Consider the following 18,398-nt stretch of genomic DNA (forward strand, 5'->3'; position numbering starts at 1 on the left):
ATTAAAGAAGGAAGGAGAAGGGATCTGTCTTCTGGAAGGAAGCCATGGGTACATGGCAGCTCAGACCCGACGTGGCTGTGGCGTAGGCCGGCAGCTACGGTTCTGAACTGATGATCCCTAGCCTAGGAAATTCCATATGCTGCAGGTGTGGCCCTAAAAAAGAAAAAGGAAAAAAAAAAAAAAAAAAAAAAAAAGCAGATGCCAACTGAAAATCTGAGCTAGTTCCCACCCACCCACCCCCCTGCTACTTCAGGAGCATGTGATGTCGGCAACCGGGCCCACCTCACACCTCTCACTACATTATTAGACTCTTGTTAAAATATCTATGAGTGCCATGGATGATGAAGCCTCAGCCACCACAGTGAGAGCTGGCCGAGGCTTGTTTCCTTAGCTGCCGTTCTCCCAACCAGGTGTCCCCTCCAGACTTTCAGCACATAAACAAATGAAAGCAAGACCCAGCTGCAGCCGTGTCACGGCTCGTCCCCCGACAACTGGCTACTAATGCACCGTTGGCCAGAGGCTTGATCTCTAGCATTGGCCACCGTCTGTGTGCCCGCAATTACCATGACCCCGAATTATTCAGAGATTTGGCTACTCGGGAACAGGAAGCACACGAAGACAGCTCCTCTTCGAGGCTTTCCCTGCGTTGTGATCTGAGTGAAAGTCCATGATCACAGATGAATCCAGAGACTGCTTTTATCCCCGCCCTCCAGGCCCCAAAAGAGACAGTGGTATCCATCAGGCATCTAGAAGCTATTAATCTCAGGACTTTGCTTTCAGCCTGAAGAATGCCCCTTTCACCAGTTCCTGTTATTAATGTATAGAGCTGATTCAAAGCACGCTGCTTTCGTGCCAAGATTTCACTTTTGGATTTCTTTATCTTTTCCAGCCTGCTCTGGGCCTCACATCAGACGGTCTGGTAAGGAGAGAGGGAAGCAAGGAGTCATAGAGGGGCAAAGATGAAGAAAGAATCAGTGTTCTCTTGAAGCTAGAGCCTACCTTATGACCTGTATGGAGGGATCTAGCCTGCCTCCAAATCTCAAATTGTGACTGGCATTCATCCTTTAGACTGTGTTTCAACTAGACAAAGCTATCTGAGGCATCAACCTAAAGTAAGGTACTGTGCTAGATGACGTGGGATGTGGTCCCCGGGATTTAGTAAGGTTATGGAATGGAGGGGCAATGAGAAGTAGATAGAACTAACTAGGAAACACAAGAGAATGGAATGGCTCCCCTGGTAAGCACAAGGAAATCAAAGACGTGGGAAAATAGACATGGAGTTGGCCCTCAGATCTTAGGGGGAGAAGCAGCATCAACAAATTGTAAGGCTTCAAAACATGTCAAGTATGGTTTCCAGCCTAGCCTTGCATAGGATTAGAGTAGGCCCTCGTCCCCATCACATGATTTCAGGAGCAAAGAACATGTCACCTCAAGGTCTATCCCTGAACCGGAAACTATATAAACCCAAGGAGCCCACCTAGAGGTGTCTCTTTCTGATGCCTTTTCCCAGCTCCCATATCCCTCCAGAAGATGTCAAATAGATAAGAATCACGTCCCAAGGTGCCAAGGTCCTGAGGAAACCCAAGGGTGCCAGGCAGCCATGGCAGAGTTGAGGAGGGGGTGCAAGGCAAAGGAAGGGAAGAGGTGGGCAGCACCCCTGGGGCTGGGCTCTGCCACACCCTGTGCAGGGAGCTGGGTAAGAGGCAGCCTTAGCTCTGTCACTTAATCCCGGACCAGTTACTTAACCTCTGTGGGAATCCATGTCCTCGCCTGTGTCACAGTGATAACGATGACATCACGGGGCTTAAATGAGATCCTGCTTGTGTAGTGCTGGAGGACACTGACGGCTCCATAAATACCTCACAGTTCTGTTTACGGCTGGCCCTGGCGGTGAAGAGATATGGGAATGAAGAAAAAAATGATAGCTGTGCAAGTCATTAACCCCAGGATGAAGGGGGGGTGGTGCTGAAAAGGGGAGAAATACAAGCTTGTCAGTCAGAACACAGAAGTTTGGATTTTTAAAACTTCCAGAGAATTCTCTCAGCGAGAGAAGCCTAAAGGGGAATAGAATAGTTGACGAGTGTGTGACAGGAGGAGGCCTCATGGGAGTAGTCAGGGCAGACCTAGGGGCCAGTGCAGTGTACCCCCTTTCCCCTGGGTATTTGTCAGAGAAGGAGGCTGAGGATGGAACTTTCGGGAATGGAGTCCTATAATGAAAGAATTCAAAGGAGTTTGGTGTGTGTATATACACGAGGATAGGAGAGCTCAGGTTACAGGGATGAAGCCTGTGGTTGCGGGCTCTCGTTATCATTTTAATACTTGTGGCCAGATGGGAAAAGTGGCAAGTCTGGGGAGGGTGAGGGGGTGGCGTGCTGTATTTGTCTACACCAGAAGGCAAGGACTGGCTTCCCAGCTGTCCCCTTACCTACCTCTTCGAATTTCTTTCTTTTTTGGGGGGTGGGTGGGTAACACTGTCTTTTGGTTAGTTGGGGCCATGATATTGATGTCTTTATCTAGAAGTTTCATGCAACTTCATGCCTCATTGTCCTTGAATTCCCAAACAGGATGGCTTGGATGGCAGAATCTGTGTTTGACAGGCACCCTAAAATTCAAAAGCAAAAAAATTCCAACTAGAAGCTTCATGCAAGAGAGAGTCTTTGAAGTAAGCAAAGAAAACCCCACAGGGTTAATGCAGAAAGTGAGCTGATTTGCAACAGTTCAGAAGAACAGCTCCTCTGGGGTGAAGGCCATGTGGGCAGGTTTGAAGGGGTGTGTCCACAGACAATGTCAGTGTTGCTGGGTTAGATCATGAATATTCACGTCCCAAACTTCCCAACCAGCTGAACTTTTCTGGGTGGACACCCACAGGAATGCCTGGGCACAGGGTAACTCTGCCAGCCTCTCACCAAGAATGGGGCCGAAGGGACACCCTGGACCAGGTGTTCTGGGGAAGAAAGATTTCAATCAAAAAGGAGACAAGACTGGAATTTCTGGCAAGAAGGTGCAGTAACACCGCCACCACAAAACCTGAATTTGCTGACTCTGGAGAGAATCCTTTGGTTTCAGAAGGAGAGTCCAGCGAAGACAGGCCTCACCTGAGTTATAGAAATATCTCTCATATTCTCTGAGGAAGCACAATAGAAAGCATTTACTCTGCTACCTGGCTTCTCTTCCTTCTGTACTTATCACTTCACATCCACAGTCTCTCTCACAGTTGAGGGTTAACAGTTATGTACAGAGTCCAAGCCCACAACCATTCAATTTCTAGAACATTCTTGGCCATGAGTGTAACAAAGATCCTATGTCTTGTTGCTAAACTATTTTGAGATGTTTCATCAAGTAAAATGCCAATCACTTAGTCTTGCCATAGTCTGATTTTTACTCGTTTTGTGGCTCCTGCAAGATATTCAAATGATCACAGGTTGAAATGTGGCAAGGCAGATGGTGCGGTCCAGTCACCCAGAAAGAAGCAGGCAACAGACAGCAAGACAAAAAGAAGCAGAAAGAATAGGGGCACGATGTGGGGGGAGGGGTGGAAGGGAGAGAGATTTATTCGCCAAGATAAGCTTTAGCAGATCCATGCGCAGAGTTCCCTAAGCCAGCAGGGTCAATTTAGAATTGATCTGGGAGACAGAAAGTTTGAATGCATTCTGTACTTGTTTCCACTCCCCACCAGCACACTGTATTTTGATGATTGGTCTTTTGGCACAAGGCAGAAAGCAGTGCACATATTAAACAGTGGTTGGTACAACACACATTTAGTGTGGCTCGCAGTGGTCTGCATTTGCTCCATTTCAACCGATTGGACTGCTAGATAATGCGAAGTGGAGCCCGAATGTCTAGGCTGGGGCAGAATACACCCCCCAGAATTTTTTTGTTCCCTGAATCTCTACTTATCAAGCTCCCTGATTGATGTGAAAATCCATACAGCAGAGACAGCACCAACTCTTTTTTTTTTTCCTCCCCCCAAATAATACTCTTTTCAGGTAGTTCATCCTCAAGGCTGCAGTCTGAAGACTTTTTTTTTTTTTTTTAAAGTCTAAGCATTAATTAGAGAGATAAAGAAATGTATCTCCCTTTGTTCAGAAGGAGAATTCTATTGAGCCTTTGACAATGAAGCTTGCTTAAGGGACAGTCAGAGTTGCTCTTTCTGCACAGGGCTTCTGTAAAAGGAAGATAAAGAGCTCCTCGTGAAGGACTCTGGCTTTGTGCCATCCTCTTGCTGCTTCCTCTGGACTCCAGTGGGAAGTAGAGTCCTGAAAGTAAATAACGAGGTCTGCCAAGGCCAAGATGAAGCCCGTGACTTGAAGCCGCAAACCAGAACGCTCCATCGGGGCACCTAATTGCCTCAGAAAGCCTTTGTGAGTCTGTGTTCCACTTTTAGGCCCCGCTGCTCTCCCCAAGCATCAGCTGACAGATTATGGTGAGCACACAAAAAGACCTCACAGGAACCCAGCTGAGATCGTTTCTCACTGGCACAGAAGGCTCCTTGAGTCCAGACTGCTACTTTGTCAGCGACCTCTAGGGGTGGGGGATCCATCTTGCCCACCGACAGACCACTTCCTTTCAAAAATGTCCTTGTTTACAGGGGGGTGCGGTCACCAACTGCACCCTCAAGGCTACCTCCACTGGGGACTGAATGCAGAGCGTGGGGAACCCTGGAAGTCTTCTAACAACATGCCCCCTGCACCCCAGGCAGCACTGTGACCAGAATCCAGCTTCCTTTCCTGAACAGATGCCAGTTCCCTCTACCCTGCCACCCTGCCCTTAGGCCATTCCCACACCTCTCCCTGGGCGCCGCCTGTCAAAATCATTTCTTTTTCCTTTTTTTGTTGGAGGGGGTGTTTAAGAGAATCTTTTAATTGAGATTGAAAATATAAATAAATAAATAGGAGTTCCCATCGTGGTGCAGCAGAAACGAATCCAACTAGAAACCATGAGGTTTCAGGTTCCGTCCCTGGTCTCAGTCAGTGGGTTAAGGATCCAGCGTTGCCACGAGCTGTGGTGTAGGTTGCCAATGCAGCTCGGATCTGGCAGATCTGGCCTCGCTGTGGCTGTGACATAGGCTGGCAGCTACAGCCCTGATTACACCCCTCGCCTGGGAACCTCCGTATGCCACGGGCGCGGCCCTAAAAAGACAAAAAAATAAAATTAAATAAATAAAATATAGACAGGATAAGGCACAAATCCTAAGTGTCCAGTGGAGTGAATTTTCCCAAATGAGACACATCCGTGTAACTGACACACAGATCAAAAATAAAAACACTGTTAGCAACCCCCAAACTCCCAGCTCCTCTCCAGTCACTACCACCCAAGGTCATGACTATGTTGACTTCTACCAGTGCAGATTAATTTCATCTGCTCTGGTATTTGATACAAATTGAATCCTGCAGTATGTGTTCTCAAGTCTAGTTTTTTGTGCTCACAATTATGTTTTAGAGGGTCATTCAAATGCTTGAATAGTTTTAGAATCTTCCTTCTCATTTCTGTTGTCTATTCATCCAAAGCAACACTCATTTATTGATCGGTTCTACAACTGTCACAAAGTGAATTGTTAGGAACTTTCCAGCACAAGTTATTTTGAGGAACATATGTTCTCATGGACTTTAGCTTTCCCATTTCTGCCAAGCTCAAAGCTCTGCCCGATTCTCAACCTTACTAAACAGCAACTGATAGGACTAATTATTGCGATTTTTTTTAACATCAAATATGGCAAACGGACCTTAGGATAGACCCCATGTTCAGACCCTTTATAATCCCTTCCCTTGAGTATGGGCAAGACCCACAATTCGCTTCTATGTAATAGAATATGACAAAAGCTGTCTGGTTTAGGAATAGGCTACATTATAGTTATGCAGCAATGAGGACTGGATGTCACGCCTGTGGTTACACATGCGCACACACACACACAGGCCTACATAGAGGGCCACATGACAAGAAATTACAGATAGGCTCTAGTTGCTGAAAGTGGCCTCTGGTCCAGAGACAAGAAGTTCCGTGGCTTCAAGATTAAGTCTAGTGACAACTCAATGACCTTCAGAATGGATTACCTCCCAGTTGAGATTTCCAATGAGAACACACTTGGCTGATACCTTTACAGCAGCCTTGTGAGACACTGGGCAGACTTACTCAAGCCATGCCCAAACTTCTACCCTAGGGAAACGGAGATAAAAAAATCTGTGCTATTTTAACTCTGTGGTAACTTGTTACACAGCATAGCAGTTTCCTGTGCTGCTATAGCATATCACCACAAACTCAGTGATCTAAAACAACACATATCACCTTAACAATTCTCAAGGTCAGAATTCCTAAATCATGCTGGCAGAGCTGCATTCCTTATGGAAGCTCGAGCGAGGAAGCAGTTTCCTTGCTTTTTCCAGCTTCCAGAAGCCACTTGGCCTGCCGTGGCTTAGGGTCCCTTTCTCCACCTTCAAGGGTCCATCTCTCTGACCTTTGCTTCTTATGTCACACCTTCTTAAAAGTATCTTCGTGATTCCCCTGAGAGCACCAAGATAAACCAAAATGATCTTGGCAATATGCCTAATTACATCCTCAAACTCCATTTCACGCCGTGTAAGGCAATGTGTTCCCAGGTTCTGGAGATTAGGATGTGGACATCTTTGGAGCCAGTTATTCTGCCAGGCATTTGTGGCAATAGAAAACGTATACACTAAGAACCAGGGAAACCAGTCTTCTCAAATGATGTTCATCCCATTACATAAAATAGCAGGGATATATGAATTGTCCAGGCAGCACCAAGTCCTCCCCTACAGCCCCTGTTATCTCTCAAAGTTCATATATGATTTCAACGAGTCATTTAACTCCTTCTGTGACTTCATTCTAGAGTATCACCAATCAAAAACACAAATAGAAAAAAAAGGTCTCTCTTTTCCCAGTTTACCTGAGGTGGGGATGAGTATTTACATGGGAACATAACTGAAAGCTTTTTATAGGCCAAGGCCTATAAAAATATTTAGACAAGAGAGAAAGATGTGATGACTGTTCTTAATTTCAATATGCAGCAACCTAGATGTATCAAGTAAAACTAGGTTTGGCTGTAATTCTGACCCCAAATATCTGTGGTTCAAACAAGATGGTTTATTTCTCTGATACACATGAAAATCTGGAGGTAGGCAATCTAAACCTCGTTGTGGCTATGGCCTATTAAGTCCTCAGGGACCTCACATTCATCCAGGAATTGGATGAGAATGAGAAGAAGAAAGAGAAAAAAGAGAACATGCCAGTTTTAATAAAGGTTCCCCAGGAGTTCCCTTGTGGCTCAGTTTAAAGATCTGGCATTGTCACTGCTGTAGTACAGGTTCAATCTCTGGTCAGGGGAACTTCTGCATGCTGTGACCATGGCAAGAAGATTCCCCCAAACTACCATAAAGTTCTACGATCAGCCCATTGGCCTTATAGGGCCATGTTGAACAACAATAAAGTAGTTCTTTTTGGGGATGATCAGAAGTTAAAAAAGAAGCTAATGATTCTATGACTGTGGAAGAAGGGTAAAATGGAAATTGAGGGTAACTCTGTCTCTATGGTAAGGCCAAAGATTTGGTTTCAATCTGATGACTTCAGGTAATCACATTGGAAGCTGACAGCTTTCTGAAGACCATTATTGTTATAAAAGACTTACTAAATTGAAATGATACCCTGGAAATTAGAACAGACACGTATACTTCTTGAATGTTCAAGAAATGTCCAAAAATCTGTTCCCTTCCCTCATATCACATTAGTCTTTAAGTTATTTTGATTCTACCTTCTTTATATTAATTTCTTTGCTCCTCATTGCCAGTACCATAGTAAAACCTCATCAGCTCCAGGGAGTTCCTACTATGGCACAGTGGGTTAAGGATCCAACTGCAGCAGCTTAGGTAGCTGCAGAGGTATAGGTTAAATCCCCAGCCCAGAGCAGTAGGTTAAAAAGATCTGGTTGCAACTGAGGTTCGACTCAACCCCTATCCTAGGAACTTTCATATGCCATAGGTGTGGCCATAGAAATTTTTTTTAAGTTAAACAAAAAAAAAAAAACCTCATCTGCTCCAATATGGATTATTACGACCACCTGAAGAAGGTTAGCAGAGACCTTACTTTTGATTTCTCTTTTTCCACACCATGCACTCAAAATATTATCCATATTGGTCACCTGGTTGAGGTTATATAAACCTGTCGATTACACTGCTCAGAATTATTTTGCCATGTTTGAATCTGATTAACCCATCCCAAATGGGTCATGTCAGACAGCGTCAAGGCCAAGACTTCTTATATATTCTCTGATAACTGTCCAATGCTCTTTTCTTTAAGGTAATTACATCTGAAATCCTCCAAGCAGAGTTCAGACTTTTCTACTCCTCCTGAGTGAAGTTTATCCCTGAAGGTCATTAACCCCGAAACCAAAATTTGATTTTTATATGTGCAACAACAATTATTTATTCCTCGTCCCCAAGAGCCTTCTTCTGGGACTAAGAAAACCTTACTACCAGTTAGTGTCATGAAGATGGAAAATGATGCCAGATGGAAATCTGGATATATATAAAGGAATAAAGAAAATGGAAACTATATGGGAAAATATATGGAATATTTTTATATGGAATATATTTTATTTCAAAAATCTCTTTAAACTTGTAAAGCTCTTGTACCACATATGAAGTGGTGGAATATAACTTGAAGGTAGACTTTGGTTAAAGATATTTACTACAAACCCTAAAGCAACACAAAAATTAAAGAGTCACAGATAATAAGCTAAAAAAGGAAATAAATAAAACTGTTAAAAAATATTCAGGAGTTCCCGTCGTGGCACAGTGGTTAACGAATCCGACTAGGAACCATGAGGTTGCGGGTTCGGTCCCTGCCCTTGCTCAGTGGGTTAACGATCCAGCATCGCTGTGAGCTGTGGTGTAGGCTGCAGACGCAGCTCAGACCCCACGTTGCTGTGGCTCTGGCATAGGCCAGTGGCTACAGCTCCGATTCGACCCCTAGCCTGGGAACCTCCATATGCCGCGGGAGCGGCCCAAGAAATGGCAAAAAGACAAAAAAAAAAAAAAAAATTTTCAATTAACCCAAAATAATGCAGAAAAGGAGGAAATGAAAACCAAACAGATGGGACAAATAGAAAATAGCAAGATGATAGATTTGAACCTAACCATATTATGTGTAAATGGTCTAAATACCTAAATTAAAAGGGACTATGAGATTGAATAAAAAAAGCAAAACTCGACTATATGCTGCCTCTAAGAAACATATTTCATATCTAAATATATAAATAGGTTAGAAGTAAAAGGATAGAAATATATATCATGTTAACATTAATCAAAAGAATAAGTTGAGTGTCTATATCAACATCAGAAAAATTATCATCGGACTACTACCAGGAGTAAAGAAAGTCATTTCATAAGGATAAGGAAGTAAATTCATCTATATTACATAACAATCCTAAGTATCTATGCACCTATTAACAGAGTGTTATTATACAGATGGTCCCTGACTTATGATGACTCAACGTATGATTTTCTGACTTTACAGTAGTGAAAAAGTGATATGTATTCAAGAGGAACCGTATTTTGCCTTTTAAATTTCGATCTTTTCTCAGGCTAGTGATATGTGCTATGACACGCTCTTGTGTTGCTGGGCAGCAGCAGCCAGCTGTAGCTCCCCGTCAGCCAGGTTGATCACAAGGGAAGACAAATGATAAACTTACCACCATTCTGTACCCATACAACCATTCTGTTTTTTCACTTTCAGTATTTAATAAATTACATGAGATATTCCACAATTATAAAATCAGCTTTGTGTTAGATTATTTTGTCCAACTGTCGGATAATGTGTGTCTGAGTACTTTTAAGGTAGGCTAGGCTAAGCTATAATGTTCAGTAGGTTAGGTATGTTAAATGCATTTGAGTTACTGTTTTCTACTTAGAGTGGGTTAATAGGGATGTAACACCATCATAAGTTGAGGAAGATCTGTGTATGAAACCAACTGAAAGAACTGCAAGGAAACAGACAAATCCACAATTGTAGCTAGAGATTCCAACACTTCCCTCTCAACAGTTGATAGAGGTAATAGGCAGAAAATCAAGATGTAAAATATTTTAACAACACTGCCAACCAACTTTACCAAATTGTTATTTATAGAACATCCCACTCAACAGCAGAATACTAATTCTTTTCATTATGCACATAGAAACTTACAAAGACAGACCATATTACGGACCATAAAACAAGTCCTGAAATTTCAAAGCCTTCAAGTCATAAAAATTACATTCCTTGTCCACAATGGCACTAATTTGTAAGTAACAGAAAAATACCTAGAAGTTCTCTACTACCTAGAAAGTAAGTAATACATTATTTGACATTTGACACCCATGCATCAAAGAAAAATTCAAAAGAAAAATTAGAAAAAGGTTTTGAACCAAATTAAAATATAAAACACAACCTATCCAAGTTTGGGGTTACCAACAAAGCCACACTTGGAGGGAAGTTTATGACACTAAAATGCGTAAGTTACAAAAGAAGATAGTTGGCAAATCAATGACTTCCACTTCAAACTTAAAAAACTGGAAGAGCATATAAAACCCAAATTGAAGGGAAAAAAATGAGAGGAAGGAAAACAGGGAGGGGTGAATTACAAAGTGACATAAGGAAACTTTTGGAAATGTTAGATGTGCTTGTCTTCTTGATTGTGGTGATGGTTTCATAGGTTATATATATTTATAAAAACATCAATACTATATTTTAAATATGTGAAGTCATATTACATATTTCAATTACATTTTGATAGACTGGTTGTTAAAATGCAATCCAGGGTCAAGATGGTAGAGTAAAAAGACCTGGAACTTATCATCTCCCATGGGCGCACCAAAATTACAACTATATACAGAGCAACTAACAATGAGAATGACGTGAAGACTAACAGAACATTTTCTACAACAGAAGATATAGAGAAGAAACCACAGACAGGTAGGCAGGATGAAGAATGAAGACATGGTATAGCCAAGACCCAACCACCAGGGAGGTGACCCACAAATGGGAGGATAGTCACAATTACAGAGGTTCTCCCCAAGGAGTGAGGAATACAAGTCCCACATCAGCCTTCCCAGTCCAAGATGAGGCTTTAGAATATGTGGTTTTGAATACCAGTGGGGATTGTGTATGGGAGAGCCAGAAGTCTGTAAGGAAATAGAGATTCTGATCTAAAATGGCATAAGCAAAATATCACATGTTCTAAGACCCAGCACAGAGGAAGTAATTTCAAAGGAGTCTGAGTTAGATCTACCTGTTGATCTTGAAGAGCTTCCTAAAGCGGCAAAAGGCAATTGAGATGCTTCCCTGGGGACACAGATGCTAGTGGCAGCCAATTTGGGGAGCTACTTCTGCCATGAGGACACTGATATTGACAAGCACAATTTTGGAGTCCTCTAACCTATTAGCACTGGGAGGTTACCCATCCACCAGCCAAGTGGCACCAGTTCATGGACAACCCAGGCCAATCAGCCAACCATGCAGGAACCCAGCCCCACTCAACAGTAGGCAGGCACCTACCTGTTCTAGAAACCCCCTGGCCCTATAGCCAGTATGCCAGGATCCATCTCTACCCACCAGTGAGCCAGAATACTACACACAAGGCAACCTGGGCAGAGTCCAGCTCCACCTACCAATGCAACCAACAGCAGTCAGCTCTTCCACAACAGAAGAACCCATGAAGCCAATATAGGTCCTAGAGCCTATAGTTTTGATGACCAGAGGATAGTATACTGGGCCCCATAGGATATGTCCTATATATAAGGCCACCTCTCCAAGATCAAGAAACATAACCAATCTACCTAATACACACAGGTAAACAGAGAATTAGGCAAAATGAGGCAACAGAGGAATATGTTCTAAATAAAGAAATGAGAGGAGTTCCCGTCGTGGCGCAGTGGTTAACGAATCCGACTAGGAACCATGAGGTTGCGGGTTCGGTCCCTGCCCTTGCTCAGTGGGTTGACGATCCGGCGTTGCCGTGAGCTGTGGTGTAGGCCGCAGACGCGGCTCGGATCCCGCGTTGCTGTGGCTCTGGCGTAGGCCGGTGGCTACAGCTCCGATTCAACCCCTAGCCTGGGAACCTCCATATGCCGCGGGAGCGGCCCAAGCAATGGCAACAACAACAATAATGCCGCGGGAGCGGCCCAAGAAATAGTAACAACAACAACAAAAGACAAAAAAAAAAAAAAGAAATGAGATAGAACCCTAGAAGAACTAACCAAAGGAAGATACGCAATCTACATGATAAAGGGCTCATGGTAATGATCACAAAGATGCTCAAGGAAACTCAGAAGAAAAATGGATGAACGCAATGAGGAGTTTAAAAAAGCCTTAGAAAATATAAAGAAACGAACAATGTAATAACTGAAATTAAAAATGCACTAGAAGGAACCAACAGTAGATTAGAAAATACAGAGGAACAGCTCAGCAAACTACAAGACAGAATGGTGAAAAATCACCCAAGCTGAAGAGAAAAAAATGTAAAAGGAATTTGAAAAACTGAGGATAGTGTTAAGGAAGCTTTGGAACAACATCAAGCATACTAACATTTGCAATATAGGGGGCTTAGAAGAAAAAGAGAGGAAAGAGGCAGAGTTTAGTTGAAGAAATGATAGCTGAAAACCTCCCCAACTGGGAAAGGAAACAGAAGCACAAAGTCCCAGACAAGATGAACACAGAGAGATCCACATCAAGACATATTGTAATTAAAATGACAATAAAAAAGAAGAAAATTTTAAAAGCATCAAGGGGAGTTCCCATTGTGGCTCAACAGGTTAAGAACCCAGCTAGTATCCATGAGGATGCGGATTTGATCCCTGGTTTCACTCAGTGGGTTAAGGATCCAGCATTGCCATGAGCTGTGGTGTAGTCATAAAAAGTCATAAAAATTATATTCCTTTTCCACAATGGCACTAAATTACAAGTGACAAAAAAAATACCTGGAAATTCTCTAAATAGCCAGAAAGTAAACAGCACACTGCTTAATATTCCTCCACATGTGGTAAGGGGAGTAAAAATGCTGTTAAAACATGTTCAACTTAAGAGATCATCAGCTTAATATTAGAGTTTTATATATAAACCTCATGAAAACCAAACCAAAAATCTATAATATACACAAAAAAGATATAGAAATCTAAATATAACACTAAAAACAGTCATCAAATGACAAAAGAGCAAAAGAGGTAACAAAAAGAAAACTACAAAAACAACAAAATGGCAAGTAGGTACATACATAATAATTACTTTAAATGTAAATGAACTACATGCTTCAATCAAAAGATAAAGTAGCTGAGTGGATTTAAAAAAACAAAAAGGGAGTTCCCGTCGTGGTGCAGTGGTTAGCGAATCCGACTAGGAACCATGAGGTTGTGGGTTCGATCCCTGCCCTTGCTCAGTGGGTTAACGATCCGGCGTTGCCGTGAGCTGTGGTGTAGGTCGCAGACACAGCTCGGATCCCGCGTTGCTGTGGCTCTGGTGTAGGCCGGTGGCTACAGCTCCAATTCGACCCCTAGCCTGGGAACCTCCATATGCCGTGGGAGCGGCCCAAAGAAATAGCAAAAAAAAAGACAAAAAAAAAAAAAAACAAAACCCATAAATATACTGCCTACAAGAGCTTTCACTTCAGATCCAAAGACACACACAGACTGAAAGTGAGGGAATGGAAAAAGGTACATACCATGTGAATGGAAACAAAAAGAAGGCCTATAAAAGCCTGTAATGAGACAAAGTACATTTACATAATGATAAAAAGATCAATCCAACAAGATGATAAAACAATTGTAAATATATATGCACTCAACATAAACACCTAAATATACAAAGCACATGTCAACAAGAAAAGGAGGAATTGATAGAAACACAATAATAGCAGGGGACTCTAACATCCCACTTACAACAAGGCAGAGATCTTCCAGACAGAAAATAGATAAGCAAACACTGGCCTTAAAACAGTGTAATATACGCACACACCATTCCATCCAATAACAGAACCACATTCTTTTCAAGTGTACATGGAACATTCTTCAGGATAGATCACATACTAAGTGACAAAACAACGCTCAATAATTTACAAGGACTAAAATCTGGAATTCCCTTTGTGGCTCAATGGAAATGAACCCAACTAGTATCCATGAGGATGTGTGTTTGATCCCTTGTCTCGCTCAGTGGGTTAAGAATCCAGTGTTGCCATAAGCTGTGGTGTAGGTCACAGGTGCATCTTGGATCCCATTTTGCTGTGGCTATGGTGTAGGCTGGCAACTGCAGCTCTGATTCGACCCCTCACCTGGGATTCCATATGCTGTGGGTGCAGCCTAAAAAACCAAAAAAATAAAGATTAAAACTTTAAAAAATAAAAAGACTAAAATCTTACGAAGCATTTTTCTGACCAAAATGCTATGAGACTAGAAATCAACTTATAAGGGAAAGGAAAACAAAAACAAAAAGACAGAGACTACAAAAAGCACAAACATGTGGAGACTAAATATGCTACTAAACAACCAGTGGTCACTGAAGAAAGCAAAGAGGAAATTTAAAAATACCTAGAGAGGGAATTCCCTTTGTGGCTCAGTGGAAACGAATCTAACATCCATGAGGACACAGGTTCAATCCCTGGTCTTGCTCAGTGGGTTAGGATCCAGCATTGCCATGAGCTGTGGTGTAGGTCACAGGTGCAGCTCAGGTCTGATGGTGCTGTGGCTGTGGTGTAGGCAGGCAACCATAGCTCCAATTCGACTCCTAGCCTGAGAACCTCTATATGCTGTGGGTGTGACCCTGAAAAGCAAAAAAAAAATAAAATAAAATAAAATTTTAGAAAGAATAAAAACAAAAACACGATGATCCAAAAATCTAGGAAATGCAACAATAGCAGTGCTAAGGAAGTTTATAGCTATACACGCCTACCCCGGGAAATAAGAAAAATCTCAAATGAACAACCTAACCTTACACTGAAAAGAATGAGAAAAAGCACAAAATCCAAATTTACTAGACGGAAAGAAGCAATAATGATTAGAGCAGAAATAAATGAAATAGAGACAAAACAAGAAAAAGGTGAAAGAGAGACCTGATTCATTGAAAAGATAAACAAAACTAATAAACCTTTAGTGAGACTCAAAACAGCAGGACACAAAATTAATATACAGAAATCTATTGCATTTCTATACACTAACATATCAGAAAGACAAATTAAGGATATCTTATTTACAGCTGCATCAAAAGAATGAAATACCTAGGAATGAACCTAACCAAGGAGGTAAAATACTTATGCTTAGAAAACACTGATGAAGGAAATTAAAGATGACACAAAACAAATGGAAAGGTACACCATGCAACATAAATTACAGAATAGTTAAAATGAAGATACTACCCTAGGCAACCTACAGAATTCAATGCAATCCTTATCAAAATACCAATGGCATTTTTCACAAACTAGAACAAATAATCCTAAAATTTGCATGGAAACAAAGATTCTACCTGAATAGGCAAAACAAACTTGAACAGGAAGAATAAAGCTGAAGATATCACACCTGCTGATTTCAAACTATACTACAAAGCTACAGTAATGCAGTATGTATGCACAAAAACAGAACTATAGATCAATGGAACAGTATAGAGCCCAGAAATGAACCCATACTTACATGGCAATAAATCAATGACAAAGGAGACAAGAATATGTAATAGGAAAAAGATACTCTCTTCAGTAAGTCATGCTAGGAAACTGGACAGCTACAAGGAAAAGAATTAAAGTGGACCATTTCTCATACCATACACAAAAATAAACTCAAAATGGATTAAAGACTTAATTAAATGAAAGACCTGAAACCATAAAACTCCTAGAAAAACATAGCCCATATACTCTTTGACATCAGGTGGGCAGCCTACTGAATACAAGGTTTTTGCAAATATGTGTGTTCAGGATTAGTCTCCAAAATATACAAAGAATTCACACAACTCCACATCAAAAATACAAACGACCAATTAAAAAAAAAGAGCAGAGGACCTGAATACACTTTTTCAAAGACATACAGATGATCAAGAGACACGTGAAAAGATGTTCAACATCACTAACCATCAGAGAACTGCAAATCAAAACCACAATGAGATCTCTCACCTCACCTGTCAGAATGGCTGTTTAAAAAAATAAAAATAAATTTTAAAAAAAAAAAAAAAAAAAAACAAGAAAAAACAAGTGTTGGGGAGGTTGTGGAGAAGAGAGAACCCTCCTTCACTGTTGGTGGAAATATAAATTAGTGCAACCAGCACTACAAGAGCACGGAGGCTCCTCAAAAAATTAAAAATAGAACTACCCCACAATCCAGCAATGCTGCTCCTGGGTATTTTTCCAAAGTTAACAAAAGTACTAATTTGAAATGATATATGCACCTCTATGTACACTGCAGTATTATGTACAATAACCAAGATATGAAGCAACCTACATGTCCATCAATAAACAAATGGATAAAGATATAGTATAACACACACATATATATTCACACACACATGTTTATGTATATATGTATGATGGGATATTACTCAGCCAAAAAAAAAAAAAAAATCTTACCATATGCTCAAACATGAATGGGCCCAGAGGATATTATGATAAGTGAAAATCTCAGAGAAAGACAAATATCCTATCATTTCACTTATATGTGAAATCTAAGTAACAAATGAACAAACAAAACAGATTCATAGCTACAGAGAACAAACAGGTGGTTGCCAGGGAGGAGAGGTGAACAGAGAGGTGAGGAAGCTTAAGAGGTACAAACTTCCAGTTTATTTTGTGTCACGGGAATGAAATGTACAGCATGGGTAATATAGTAAATATTGCTGCGATACCTTTCCATGGTGACAGACGGTAGCTTGACTCATCATGGTGATCTTTTCATAATGTATAGAGATATCAAATCACTGAGTTATGCACCCGGAACAGAGTGTCATAGGTCAGTTATAATACAGGAAAAATGCTAGCCACATAGAATGGTTAAGTGTTGTTTCCAGTTGGCAATGCATTTCTTTAAGTACCTACCCAATTCCTTGTGCCTTGAGAGCTCCCTTACAAAGTTAGAAAGTGTTGGAGTTCCCGTCGTGGCGCAGTGGTTAACGAATCCAACTAGGAACCATGAGGTTGCGGGTTCGGTCCCTGCCCTTGCTCAGTGGGTTAACGATCCGGCGTTGCCGTGAGCTGTGGTGTAGGTTGCAGACGCGGCTCGGATCCTGCGTTGCTGTGGCTCTGGCGTAGGCCGGTGGCTACAGCTCCGATTAGACCCCTAGCCTGGGAACCTCCATATGCCGCGGGAGCGGCCCAAGAAATAGCAACAACAACAAAAGACAAAAAAAAAAAAAAAAAAAAAAAAAAAGAAAGTGTTATAAAAATGTAAAGGACTTTTTCTAGTTTCCAGTTTCCTGCTAAAGTAAATAAGACTAATTAGAGGCAGATGCGGAAGTGGATAAAGTTTGGTTTTGGTCCATCTGTCCCCTGGCCCTGATGCCCTCAGGCTGTAGGCCAGAAAGATGGAAAAAGTCTCTCCCTCCTCCTGCAACTCGCTCTCCTCTCCTTTCCACTAAACCCCTATATCACGCTTCCTGCCTCCTCCAGAGAGCTGCTCTCAAATGACAGTAAACGCTAAATAAGCAATTCAGATAAACGACTTTCTTAAAAGCTATTTACCAATGTTATCTTTGACCCTTAGTGGCTTCCTAGGCCTCACACTGGTTAAATACTGCTTTCAACGAAATCCTTCATTGACCGGCTCTTACGAGGGGGTGGCATTTAGAGATAGATGGCCCCTTCCTCCGTTTATCCTTTCAGAAACTCAACACTTCCTTGGAAATCCCTTCTATTGTGTTTACAGTGCTGCAGTTTTTCTGCTCTAGTTATTTTATTATAAGCCAGGGATCTGTTGCATGATCATTCCTAGAACTCCTATAAATTTCCTTCCTCTCCCCCGCCCGTGTGTCTACACCTTTAAAAAATAAGAAAGCAAAGCAGCTCCAATTACTAACAGCATTGCAATGTACAATTTCATCCCTTGTATATCACTTCGGGATTATAATTAAATCGTTAAAATGCATTGCTAATCTGTAAATCTGGTCTCATTAGCATAAGTGTGCTCCGTAATTGCTAAACACACAGTAAATGCTTGTGACTTTAACAGACTTTGGGACAAGTTAGCCTGTGCAAATGCCCCTCCCCACATCATGGCCCAAGAGCTTCGGGACAATCTTTCTCCAATTTTGTTCTGTATGCTAAGCATATTGGTTTTACTTTTTTTTGAGTAGGTAATAGTTTCACCAAGTTACTATCAGACCCTTAACAAGCTCTAATGTATCTAGTTTGACATAGTTTCCACCTTTTAGAATAAAGTATAAAATATAGGCTT

The 18,398-nt window shown here is 41.5% G+C and overlaps 1 long non-coding RNA gene across 2 annotated transcripts in view; it reads right to left on the reverse strand.

The window, feature by feature from the left end:
- The window catches only part of LOC110257857, a 73,120-nt gene continuing 54,969 nt past the window's right edge, over positions 248-18,398 (reverse strand). Inside the window, exons 3-5 of one of the 2 annotated variants that reach the window (XR_002340876.1) lie at positions 2,430-2,602; positions 1,747-1,884; positions 248-916 (exon numbers count right to left, since the gene is read on the reverse strand). This is a non-coding gene — a long non-coding RNA (uncharacterized LOC110257857). Of the gene's footprint in view, positions 1,885-2,429; positions 2,603-18,398 lie in introns of both variants that reach the window. The other variant, XR_002340875.1, reaches the window with a different exon arrangement.

This window comes from Sus scrofa, chromosome X (assembly GCF_000003025.6).
Source record: "Sus scrofa isolate TJ Tabasco breed Duroc chromosome X, Sscrofa11.1, whole genome shotgun sequence".
In the NCBI taxonomy this organism is placed as follows: domain Eukaryota; kingdom Metazoa; phylum Chordata; class Mammalia; order Artiodactyla; family Suidae; genus Sus; species Sus scrofa.